Below are 12,718 nucleotides of genomic sequence, written 5' to 3'. Positions count from 1 at the left end.
GTGATGTTTATATAGCATTTAACTGCATTTGTCAACATTTAGTTAGGAAGTGATTAATATAGCTATGGCTTTTGAAGGGACCATGCCATTCAATAAAGTGATGGAATCGATTATAACTGCATGATAACCACATAATTTTAAAAGACTTTGCTACACAATCTACCAGACCTTACATGCTTGCTCATTTCATTCAGCCTTGAAAAAAATGGCAACTGTATCACAAAAGTAATAGGTTAGGTTCTCAGAGAATGTTGTTATTTCATTAATCCACAGCTCAGTTCTTGTCCGGAAAAATATTGAACCAAATTTTAAGGGCCACATGACAGAGACTTTCTGGAAATTGAGGGAGAATGTCTAACAAGAGCGTGACTGAAGAGTGCTACTGGCATTTCATGGGGAGTGGCTGGAGGTGGGGGACACAGCCCACAATGAAGAACTGTCCCAAGTCCCAAGCACTTTTGAATGTCTCACTGGACACTCACATGGGGAGAAATCCTGTTTATAAACACCTGAACCTAGAACTTAACTAAGTTTTACATATAAACAGAAAATAGTTTTGTTAACGTTTTAATACACATTGAAGTTTTCAGAAATGCAACTAACATGATAATCCAAGGAAATTTTTACTTTGTGTTGTTAAGCATTTTGTCAAGATTTGTTCAGCATTTTGGAAAAACTGATGTCATTCTGCATTTGTTGATATTGCATTCATAGTATCATCATCTCGAAACTTCACTTGTGTTCTACTTTGATCATGACCGAAAAATTGTATACTGAAATACATATTATTTTATTATAAATGACTCTTTCTCTTGATAATTAAAGTCAGTGCATCATTTTAATAAAACTGTCTATATGTAGGGTACATTATCTACACATTTTGGTTTATGATAATAAAGAAGGTGTTACAAAGTACCGGGGGTGACAAAAACATGTCTACAAGTGGACACTTTGGTCAACGTTGCTCAAGCAGTAGTTCGCCATCATCAGAAGTATCTGGACGCTGATGGAAACCACTTTGAGCACCTCTTGTCATTGCAGAAGTCAAACGTGACTTGTATTCATCTTTTGTTATCAGTGTATATTGAGTATTACAATTTTAGTAGTTTTTTTTTTCCTTTTTAAAAACGTGTATACATGTTTTTGGTACCCTCTGTATTTGTTATAAGAAAGGAGGTGGCACTGGATCTGAGAAGGTTGAAAACCGCTGATACAGAGCTACAGGGAAATTTCAAAATGAAGGATATTATACTGAAAATAAATAGAATTTTAAGGAGAGAATGAGGATATTTTCCCCCTGTGCTTCCAATCCCTGATCCTTAGAGCTCCGTAGAGAACTAAAACGCATTTTAAAAATTGCTCTCTTTTACAGCCAGCTGTGACTACCAGTGAACCAGCGGTCTATTTCATATATGAACCTGAATTAAAAACAGCCAGCCCTTTAGTCAGTTCAGAGCCCACATTTTTGATTACATTTGACACAATAATCATCATCATACCTTAAGACTTAAATCAGCCTGACAGTGCTCAACTCAGGGCTGCTTCTCTCAATTAGTTGAAAATTGCAGGCCTGCTCATCTTCTAGGGAATAAGTTTACATTTACAATTTTACTGTGGTGAGAGGCAGCGGACATGATGGAAGGCACATCAACTTTCTAACGTACACAATAATATTTTATTTTAAGTTCACTTAACTCTGGTAAACCTGTTTTTATAGCAATGAAAAAGTGAAAGCTTTTTTGCTACATATTTTTTTAAACGTACAAAGGTTAAGATAGTGAGAGTTTGGACTAGAAAGAGGACACGAGGACTTACTGTGAATATTTTTACAAATGATTTTCCAATAGAGCTTTCAGAAAGGACAATTGTTTAGGTGAAAGATATATTAAAAGCAATTTGCAATTAACAGGTAGGTAACTATTATTGGAAAATGAAAAGTGAATAGATAGCAGGGGCTTAAGGAATACAGTTCCAGTAAGATGCTGAGACAAGAACACTATGTTCGTTTGAGATGAGGGTCATTCTACACAGTTGGTTTAAAGTCATTTTTGTCTATCTTTCTAGGGGGAGAAATAATCAAGGAAATCTTCACGCATTTTATTTCCTTGGTTCTAATATCCATATCAAAGCAGTATGCACACACTATGGAAACAAAAAAACAACAGCAAGTTAGTCCAACATCATGGCGGCATTCCAGATGGCTGTGCTAAAGATGTGCTCAGAGAACAGTGCCCTTACATGCCATTTTCTAAGAGTGTAACAGCACAGAGTCGGAAGAAAGAAATATACACATGAGACAAAGAGGAGCCTAGAAAAGTAGGGAGCAGGAGAACTGGAAAGGCAATAAGATTCCGGAAGGAGCTGAGATTCAAAGCATTTCGTAGCCACTGGGGATGGAGGAACACATGGATAGGAATAGGTATATAAGACCCGACAAAGTGCAAGAGCCCATGGGAAGCAAATGACAAAAATAATGGAGGCTAATGTGGAGATAAAAATGAATATGGAGGGAGGCCAAGTTGGGGACAGGAGCATAGGAGAAGTGACAGAAATAACAAAGAAGACAGGGGGTACAGCAGGGGCAATGTTTCTTTTTGTTCTACCGTGTTTCCCCCAAAATAAGTCGTAGCCAGACCATCAGCTCTAATGTGTCCTTTGGAGCGAAATTTAATATAAGACCTGGTATTATATTATATTATGTCATATTATATTACGACCCAGTCTTATATTGTAGTAAAATAAGACCGGGTGTTATATTAATTTTTGCTCCAAAAGACGCATTAGAGCTGATGGTCCGGCTAGGTCTTATTTTCGGGGAATCACGGTATCTTTCCCAAGCATCTCTCTTCACCCAAAGCTGGACATTTTTTCCAAGGCACCATGTTATGAATATTCTTAATTTATGGATATCCCCAAAGAAGAAATATTTATTTTTTTATGGTACACTTATATTTATGTGGGATTTAGGGTGAATTTTTAAAGCCTGGTTTCCTGATGTAAGTTTCAATCATTTTGTAGTCAAGACTGTTGAAACACATGAATATTCATCTACTGTATGCAACATAATCTAAATTAATTTTGCCTCAAATTTTCATGATATGCATTATTGAAGAAAAATATAATATTAATGCTTCTCAACAAATTAATTAATGTCTTTGCCTTTTAGAATTAGCCAATAATCTGAGGATTATAAGCAACATTTCCATAGGCTCTGTTCTCCTTTAGAAAACAAAGTTCACATTTTCTGTTGTCAGAGTAATTACATCTTTGAAGAGCTTGTTTCTGACCTTTAGAAAAGTAAAGAAACCCTCACATAACATTCTTTAAAATTATCTAGAAAAAAGTACACATTCATATATTTTTCAAAAACTTCACAGTCTACTGCTATGAGTATCATGAAGTTAATACACATAGCAAACTTTGGCAAAAATAATCGGAAATTAAGTTTTTGTAATCCACATATTTAATTTTACTCTCTTTCATATTACGTAAGTGTGTTTTTCTAGCACCTATGAATCATAAGAAAACTGAACTAGAAATCCTTTGAGCGACTACTATTTACTTTAAATGATGGATACCAAGTTGTAAAGCATCTGGCTTATTCTTGCGCTGGCATGATTTCTCAAAATAAAAAAAAACATGCTATTTAGATGTTGTCATTTAAATAAGACCCTTAACGATTAACCAACTGATTTGTTTCAGTTGGTGTCAAGGTATACGCTACTGACAACAATGATAATGACACAAACACTTTAAAATCCCACTCAAGTAGATCACTGAACAATTTGGTCGCCCTTCATAAGGTTCACATAAGCACAGTTATGATTTACTTTTTGCTAGCCACAGAATGGGACTTGAATTATCTTTTATCCAATCCTTACTTTGCCCTGTAAGTCCTGTGACTGCAAAGAAATCAAGTTTACCACATCCAAGGGGAGAGGCCGGATTACAGGCTAACTGCAGTACATTTCATTTGGAAATATCCTTGAAGGTCACCTCTGAAAACTTAATTGACATGGGATGAGGCAGCACATCTAGGAAAGATGAATGCCATTCAGAACGACTATGCTTCTGAGTTTGATCTATCTGTTCACTTCTTGGTGTAAATCAAATCGTTGAATTTACTTTCAGAAACGTTACAGCGAGTACTTAGGAAATCACTGGCTCCTGAAGCAACTTTCTAAAGTTGAGCTCAGCTCTTCCACTTCCCCGCTGTAATGACAGAAAATATGGTCAGAGTTTATTGCTACTCCCCATTTCTCTCGGAGACCACTGTGCGTGTCACTCATGTACATTCCTTCCTCAGTAAATGGTGTCAGCAGAAAACAAAAAATGATTTGTGGATACACTATATATAGTTTTTTTCTTTTTCCATTTCTTATTTAAAACACTTGCACCATTATATAACCACATTCCAGGACTAAGTTGAATAATTAGTTGATTATGAAGTAGTTTGAGTTCTTGGAGAAAAAAATGGCCTTCTCTATAGGTAAACTATTAGTTCATCATATAAAGTGTAAACATCGAGCACTTTTGATAGGCACATACATTTTATAAAGACATCTGTCCACCTGCTTATTATTTGACAAGAGAGAGTGGAACTCGGCCTGTGCAAAGCTACCCTACTCGATCAATTAGGTCTTGTAGGCAAGAAGGAGTCCAAAGCCACTGGTTTGCAAAGGAGTCTGCAAAATCCTGCTAGAACTTTGAGCTTCAGCCCTGGTTCTCCAGAAAGCTCTGTTGAAGAGTCCTGGCCTCTCTTCAGAGTCGGCCCGGTTTATCCATCAGGAATGGATGCCAAGTGAGATGGGCCGGCCAGTTGGCCACTCCACATGAGAAGTGTATGGAGGCTGATTCACACACACACCAAGTGCTTGGCTGGGCTTCTAGACTTGTCTACTTGCCAGCATACATTTTTTTTTTTTGTCACCAGCAGCAACCTAACAATTAGGCCAAATGTAATCATTAACAAGTTGTAGATTATATGTCTAGTGTGGGAAAGAAAACTATAAGAGTTAGTCCCACGCTATTAAAATGTCGATGAGGACAGAGTATCAAAGGAGGGTTAATGGAAAAGAAAACTTATTAGCAGATCTCAGCAATTATAATAGGTTCTATTGTTTATTGTTATCTGCTAAAATAGAGACTTCTTTTACTAAAGGTATCCTAAATTACTCCTGTGGTTTCTAAGTGATTTCCCCTCCATTCTCATTGTGGAAAGTCTCAGGAAAACAAAGATTCAGTATGCGTCAAATATGCTGTGCCAGAGAATCAATCTCTCTGTCATCACCACTGTCCTCTTCCTTCTCTTCTTTTTTCTTTCTCTCTTTCTTCCTGTCCCCTACCCCCTCCCTCTCCCTTATCTGTCTATCATCTATCTGTGTATCTATCTACCTACCTACCTACCTACCTACCTACCTATCATCTATCTATCTTCCCAGAAAAAAGTCCCTAAACCTCTAACAGAATGTGAGTTGAGAATAATAGTCCCAAGGGAATACTAGCAAAGATCCCTGAGTCAAGTGTAGTAGAATAACACAACTTCTCTTGATTACATGGCAAATTTATAGGCATATGAGAGAGGAGGGAGGGAGGGAGAGGAAAAAAGGGGAGAGAGAGGGAGAGAGAGAGAGAGAGAGAGAGAGAGAGAGAGAGAGAGAGAATGAATCGAGATTATCATCAATAAAATACCTATTATCATCAATAAAATACCTATGTTATCTACCCATTTTGAATGTTTTCGGTTGGCATAGTGCAGTTGTTCTAAAACTTGAATATGCATAGAAGTGACGTAGAGACTGGAAAGCCTGTTAAAAGTTTTCCATTCCCAGAGCTTGTGACTTAGTAAATTGGGGTAGGACCCATGCATGTGCATTTCTAGCAAGCTCATAGGTGATACCAATGCTGCTAGTCCAAGGACCACACTGTTACAAGGAGTAACTCTGGGGTAGAGTACACATCAATGTTCTGCCAAGACCCCATTTCCTAGCTGGTGGGATACTGGCTGCTAACAGCTCACAGCTGCCTCTCTCACTGGAAATTGCCCTCAGTTGTAGGTAACTATTTTATCCAAGGTTGTCCTCTCCCAGAACCAATAACTGGTTGATAAAAAAAGCCCAGCCCCCTTGCTTCAATTCAGGACACCTCTGAGGGGTCCTGCAAGTCCCAGGGCTCCCCTAGAATCTGCTGAGTCTTCATATTCACTGCAGGTTAGCTTCTCTCTTTTCCCAATCCTGCCTCTCTCACATCCTTACATATAAGTCTCATGGAAACATTCTTCAATAAACCTTCTGTACATAACTCTCCACCTTAGGGACTTTTCTTCTTCATGTTTCCAGAGAGCCCAGTCTAAGTCAGCTGAATTTTGTTTTTATTTTATTTTCCTTTTGGCCTCAAGTGTAGCACCTTATATTTACATTTCATCTTTCGATATGCAGCCTGCCACTCCAATTTGTTGAAATCTTTTTGGCTCTTGCTACTCTTGTCTACTGTATTTGCTATTTCTCCCTGCTTTGTGTCATTGGCAAATTTGATAAGGATGCTATCTATGTCTTTATCCAAGTCACTGATGAAAATATTGAAAGGGACAGAGATAAGATTAGATTATTGTGAAAAGCTGCCAGAACCTCCTTCCAAGTTGATATGTATCCATTAAACAGCAATGAAGGGAGCGCAAGCCTCAGAGACACAGATTTTGGTTCAGAACACCAGTTCTAAGTAGAGGTCAATGGCTATCCTCACAGATAAATAGAAAAAAAATGCCATTTTAGCATTTCTATGTTAATAGACAATTTAGACAGTACTTACATAGTACATATTAACAGATCACGTCTCACCATCAAAAACCCATACATGTATAAATAATCACAAATTCGTGATTATTATTCACCTAATTTGCCTCAGGGTGAAAACTGCATTTGGTCATTTTTTATGGAGGGCTTATTTCATTTAAATATTTTTTAAAAAGAGCTTGTGATAAGGCTAATGTACAATAGCTAACTCAATTTCACCAGGTAGATCTAAAATACTTGCAATATAGAAAAAAAACACAACTCCTTAGGGACTGTGGGAATAGCCATAAGTGTATGCATTCTAAAGGTGTTTGGATTAGATCTGTTTGACTTGCTTTAAATGCTCTGTGTCATGAAGACACTGACTGGACAGAGTGATTTAATGAGTACCATTTTAGGGATTTGATGAAGCTAGCTGCAAGTTGAATATTAGAAGATATTTAAAACATGTAACCAATGCTTTGAAAGGGGAATTGATTTACTAGCTAATGTGAATAGTTTTTATCTCTTTGGGTGAATAGTGATGCTAGGCAGAATAGCCACAGCATAAATCATTGACTAGAAACATGAGGGGATCGCTTTTGTTTCTGGCAATTCAGTAAGTCACCATGTACCTTAAGGAAGTATTTTCCCTCATATTTCTTTTTTGAAAAAAAAAAAAACCTACACAGTACCTTACTAATAAAAATGTAGTACGGATTTTTAATAGAAAAAAAACTATCTGAAAATGGTTTCAACTGATAATAATTGGGAGTAAATTAAATAAAAATAGGCAAACTATATTTACAAAACTATGATGATGAAAGGAAATGCAAAAAAATGTTAAGGGTGATTCTTACTTATTTAAGTATAACTTTCTATTACCGTGTTCCCCGAAAATAAGGCCTACCCCGAAAATAAGCCCCAGTTAAGATCGTCAGCCAGATGGACACATTTACTACATTATGACGATGTTCTAGAACAAGATGACATGACTATATTTGAATAAATGTAGATTGTTGTACATGAAAAAATAAGACATCCCCTGAAAATACTGCCTAATGAGTCTTTTGGAGCAAAAATTAATAGACTCGGTCTTATTTTCAGGGAAATACGGTATAAGACCCGGTCTTATTTTGGGGGAAACATGGTAGGAAAATTATTTCAAAATAACTCAAAAACTTCTAAACACAGAACAATGATATATAAAATACAAAAAGAGAACATCAAAAAGGCACACTCTGGGATGAGCAACAAGATAGATAGCTCTGTGGGTCAGAAATAGCACAGAAACACAAAGTAGAATGTAGGGTTGAAGATGTGAGGCTGTTCGGCTCCAGGATGAGAAGCAGATAGTGTGACTGCCGGGAGTTTAGATTCTGTTTGGTTCAAGATTCTGAAAATGCTCCATGCCAGATAAAGGACCTGAGCCAGGCTCTGCTTCAATTAGCCCGGGATGGCATCTGTTTCCCACCCTGTAAAAGGGGGATGCTGTTGACCACCACCCAAAGTGGCTAAATGATTCCCCACCCCTTTTGGGGAAATTGAAAAGATTCAATTCCACAAAAATCACTAATACTTACATGTCCTGCATCCTTTTTTTCAAATAAGGAATGCAATTGTATTCATGATTGATAGAAAGAAAATAAATCCCTATTAGAATTGAATAAAGCCAAAAGATCCCCGAAGTATATGATTGTTAGAATTGGACAGATAAAATTATAAGTCAAAGGATGATTATATTCATGTATCACAATTATTCAACTTTCTAGAAATAAACTCTAGCTAATTTACACATTTTATTGACTATCTTAAAGAAGTTTTTTCTTGAGAATGACAGTGATGCAGAGAAAATGAAAAAATATAAATATAATTGAAAAGTAATATAAGGGATGGTATTGCTAATATTAACGGTACAGTTAAACCAAATAAGGGACATTTTCTCTTATCGGCTTTAATTTTAGACATCATGATATTACATTTATGAATGAAGAAAAGAAAGGTCTGTTTATCTCCTACAATTTTTCCTTAGGGTGCAATTATAAGTTTTCTTTAATTTTAGAGTCTTTCCATGGATAAATTGTATGTAGGGGCATTTTTAGGCATATATTAATATTTTGGTGGGCCAGTGAGCCTCGTTTAGAACTATAGGACTAGGTAAGAATGAAAATGGCTACTTGGCTACATCAGCAGGTAATTTTCTACAGCAGTAAATCACCAGTGATATGGTTCCAAATGTCTCCCTTTACATACAGTCCCTGCAAGCTAGAACCATTCTAATTATTTTAAAGGAGATGACATAAAATGAGGCAGGCAGTTATCACTGTGAACCTTTTAGATCTGTATGGATCACGACACTCCCTGGCCCAGAGCCCCAAGGATTCCCATTACAGGTATTATATTATCCTATTGTAAGATGACGAGAATTCTTATGCTTCATAATCAGTTGGGAAGATTGGGTCTCAGCAGTATAAAAACGGCAGTGCCTTGTTATATATATAATTCTCTCTTGAAGAGCCAAAAGAAACTTCCTCACACTGCCAAAAAAAGTATACCTAAAGAAATTGCCAGTGGATTGGATTTTTCAATGTACTAAATCCTTTAAGTCCTTAACATGGAATAGAAGGTATATTTTGCATGAGAGGGATTAAAAATGGCCTAGTCTAAATTGAGAAGTTTGAGCTGGTGGCTTTAAGGTCATCTGTAGCTCTACTATTTATGACTATAACATGCTACAAATATATCATAAGCAGTCCCTGACTTAATAAGAGACGACTGTATTTTAAACAAATGTCATGTTAACATCATATTGCATATTCTTTACATAGGTTCAAAGGCAGCAGCCAATTTTCATCCTTTAATGTTTTGGAAACAATCCAAAGCCATTTAGTACGCAACATCTGACTGTTTCATTCAATTCACAGTTATTGAGTACAATTTTTGAGCAAACACAAGATGTGGCTAATGCAATAGTCTTCTGATGGTCATAAAATAGTCCCCAGGTGATATGATTTGCTTTTCCTCCCTGGGAAAAAATTTAATTTGTTTATTTTTATTTTCAGAAAAATTTGGGTATGCTTTTGGGAGTATATGACATATGTAAGTGTCACCTATCAGGTCATGGTAGGAGGGGAAAAAAAAGTGCTGGGATCAAGGAAAAAACAGAAGATTAGTTTTAATAAAAATACTCTGGGGCCAGTGTGAAGTCCAAATGAGTACAGAGACTCGATGGCTAGGAGCACAGAGAAAAGGTGGTCACAATCTCCCAGACAAAATATGAACAGGCTTTAGGATGAGGTGACAAAAGGGATAAAGAAAAGGGAATCAGTTTTAAGAGCAATTTTTGAAGTAGAGTTCACAGCATTTAGAAGCCAATTTAATCCATGTGTCAGTAGAGTAGAGAAGAGAGAGGGAGAAAAAGGTAGAAGGTAAATCTTGTGTTTCCAGTTTTAAAGACAATAAAGTTAGGCAATTAAACTACATTGAAAACACAAGAAATCTAGCACTGTTTTAGGAGCAGATAATGTATTCTACTTCAGACATTTGGGAGCCTGTTGAATGTACAGATGGAGATGTCTGGTAGGTGGCAGTAAGTTCAGTTCTGGAGAGCAGGAGAAAGATGTAAGATGAAAAAATAAAAACTGAGAAGTCTTAATGGTAGTGGGAGCCAACAATGGTGCTCGAAGTGTGTATAGAGACAGAAGAGAGAATTAAGAATGGAACACCAACATTTAAGGGTTGTATAGAGCAGAGAGTCTATGTTGTTCACTGTTATGAATCCCAAATTTGTATCTTGAATTACTACCATTACCCAGAATTTAAGATTTTATATCAAGCTACCTACTCCACATCTCACCTGGATGCACAATAGGCATTTCAAATGTAACGTGTCCACATCTTCTCCCTAAAATATGTTGCTTTCAGACTCTTTCCACCTCAGTAAATGGGTACCCCATTTTCCAGTTGCTTAGGCTGAAAACTCTGTAGACTTTCTTGACTCTTTCTTCATACCTAAATCCAGTCCATTATAAAACATTTTGGGTTCTGACCTCAAAATATACCGTATTTCCCTGAAAATAAGACCTAGCCAGACAATCAGATCTAACGCGTCTTTTGGAGCAAAAATTAACATAAGACTCGGTCTTACATTATATTATATATATATATATATTATATTATATACATTATATATATTATATATATGTAAGACCTGGCATTATATTAATTTTTGCTCCAAAAGACGCATTAGAGCTACTGTCCGGCTAGGTCTTATATTTGGGGAAACACGGTCATAGAATCTAACCATTTCTTACCACATTCACCTTTCCTGGTCCAAACCAGTCGTTTCTTCACTGAATTATGACAACTGTCACCTAAATGGTTTTATTGCTTCCCTTCAGTCTATTATAATGGACTGGCCATGTAAGTCAAAACTGGCCATTGCTCTGCTCTGAACTTTCCAATGGCTCCCACCTCATTCAGTGCAAAAGCAAAAGTCCTTATAGGGGCCTATAAGGCCCAATGTAATCAGATTACACTACCTCTCTGGACTCATTCTCTACTATATTCCTGCTCGCTTGCCCCTTTCCCATCATACTGGTCTCCTTAAGGTTCCTCCAACTTGCCAAGCATATTCCTGCCTCAGGACATCTTCATTGATAAGGACCCTCCTACACTGTTTTTCTTCCAGTTATCCACATGGCTCACATCCTCAGGTCCTTTGTTTAAATGTTACCCTTTTAGTGAGACTTTTCTTAACTACCATGTTGAAATAACAGCATGTCTCTTCTTCTCTCTCTCTCTCTCTCTCTCTCTCTCTCCTCCTTTCCTTCTTTATCATGATCTGATATACCATCTATTTCACTTATCATAATATGATATACTGTATATTTCACTTTTTTATTTGATAATATCTAGCCCCCATATTCTCCTTCCCAGAATATAAGCTTCATGAGCCTAGGGGTTTTCACCACTGTATACCTAGTATCAATGCTAGGCATTGTGCCAAGCACTTCATATTTATTATATTGATTAGAGAAATAAGAGAATTGCAAGATATTCTCATTCTGGAAACCAAGGAAGGGAAAGTTTCAACTAGTTAATCAAAAGGACCAGTGTTAAAATAAAGTCAAGTAGGTGGATAAACATAAGGCAATTAGCTATTATAAAAGTCATTGATGATCTTAGTGAGCCCTTGTTTTCAGTAAAGTGGTGGTGCCGAAGGAGTCAGATAGGATTGGGTGAAAGCATAACCTGAAGCTGAAGAGTAGGAAACAGCAATGTCAATTATTGCTTCAAAAAATTTGATAGTAAAGGGAAACAAGCACAGTCGGGTAGAGAAGATGGTATCCTAAAAAAGTTCTTTTAGGATGAGGGAGACTTGAGCCTGGTGATTGGCTAAAGGGAGGAGCAAGACGAAAGAAGAAATTGAAGATCCCAGAGAAGGAAAGCAAAACTATTAGCAAAAAAATATATTGCAGAATGTGGAAGATATCCAGCGTCCAGCTGGAGTAACTCTTTGCTGCACACATGATAGGGATGGATAATTTTTTTTTATTCCTTTCTAGTTTCTTTAGTGTGAAGAAGAGAAAGGACCTGGAAATAGAGGAGCAACAACCACCTTCATGGTTGCCAAAGATGGAGAACACAGGTGATAATTTTTCAGTTTATCAACCAGTACGGTAATTGTATTATTTAAAAAAAATTTTTTTGATAGATGATTGAATAAAGAAGATGTGATATATATACACAATGCAATACTACTCTGTCATAAGAAAAGATGAAACGCTGCCGTTTGCAACAACATGGATGGATCTTGAGATTATTATGCTATTAATTGTATTACTAAAATTTGACATGTATTATTAGGGAGGACAAGAGAACACTGAGATATTATTTTAAGGAACGGTGTATTTTCATGCATGTACATGCATATGAATATACACATG

At 36.7% G+C, this 12,718-nt stretch overlaps 1 protein-coding gene across 1 annotated transcript in view; it reads right to left on the bottom strand.

Annotated features, from left to right (window-relative positions):
- Positions 1-12,718, bottom strand: part of DMD (dystrophin) — a 2,022,175-nt gene that overhangs the window by 526,373 nt on the left and 1,483,084 nt on the right. The gene's annotated exons all lie outside the window — the stretch shown is intronic.

The sequence above is a fragment of the Rhinolophus hipposideros genome, assembly GCF_964194185.1.
Source record: "Rhinolophus hipposideros genome assembly, chromosome: X".
Lineage (NCBI taxonomy): Eukaryota > Metazoa > Chordata > Mammalia > Chiroptera > Rhinolophidae > Rhinolophus > Rhinolophus hipposideros.
Note: the sequence above shows the minus strand (reverse complement) of the source record. Positions and strands in the feature narration are given on the sequence as shown.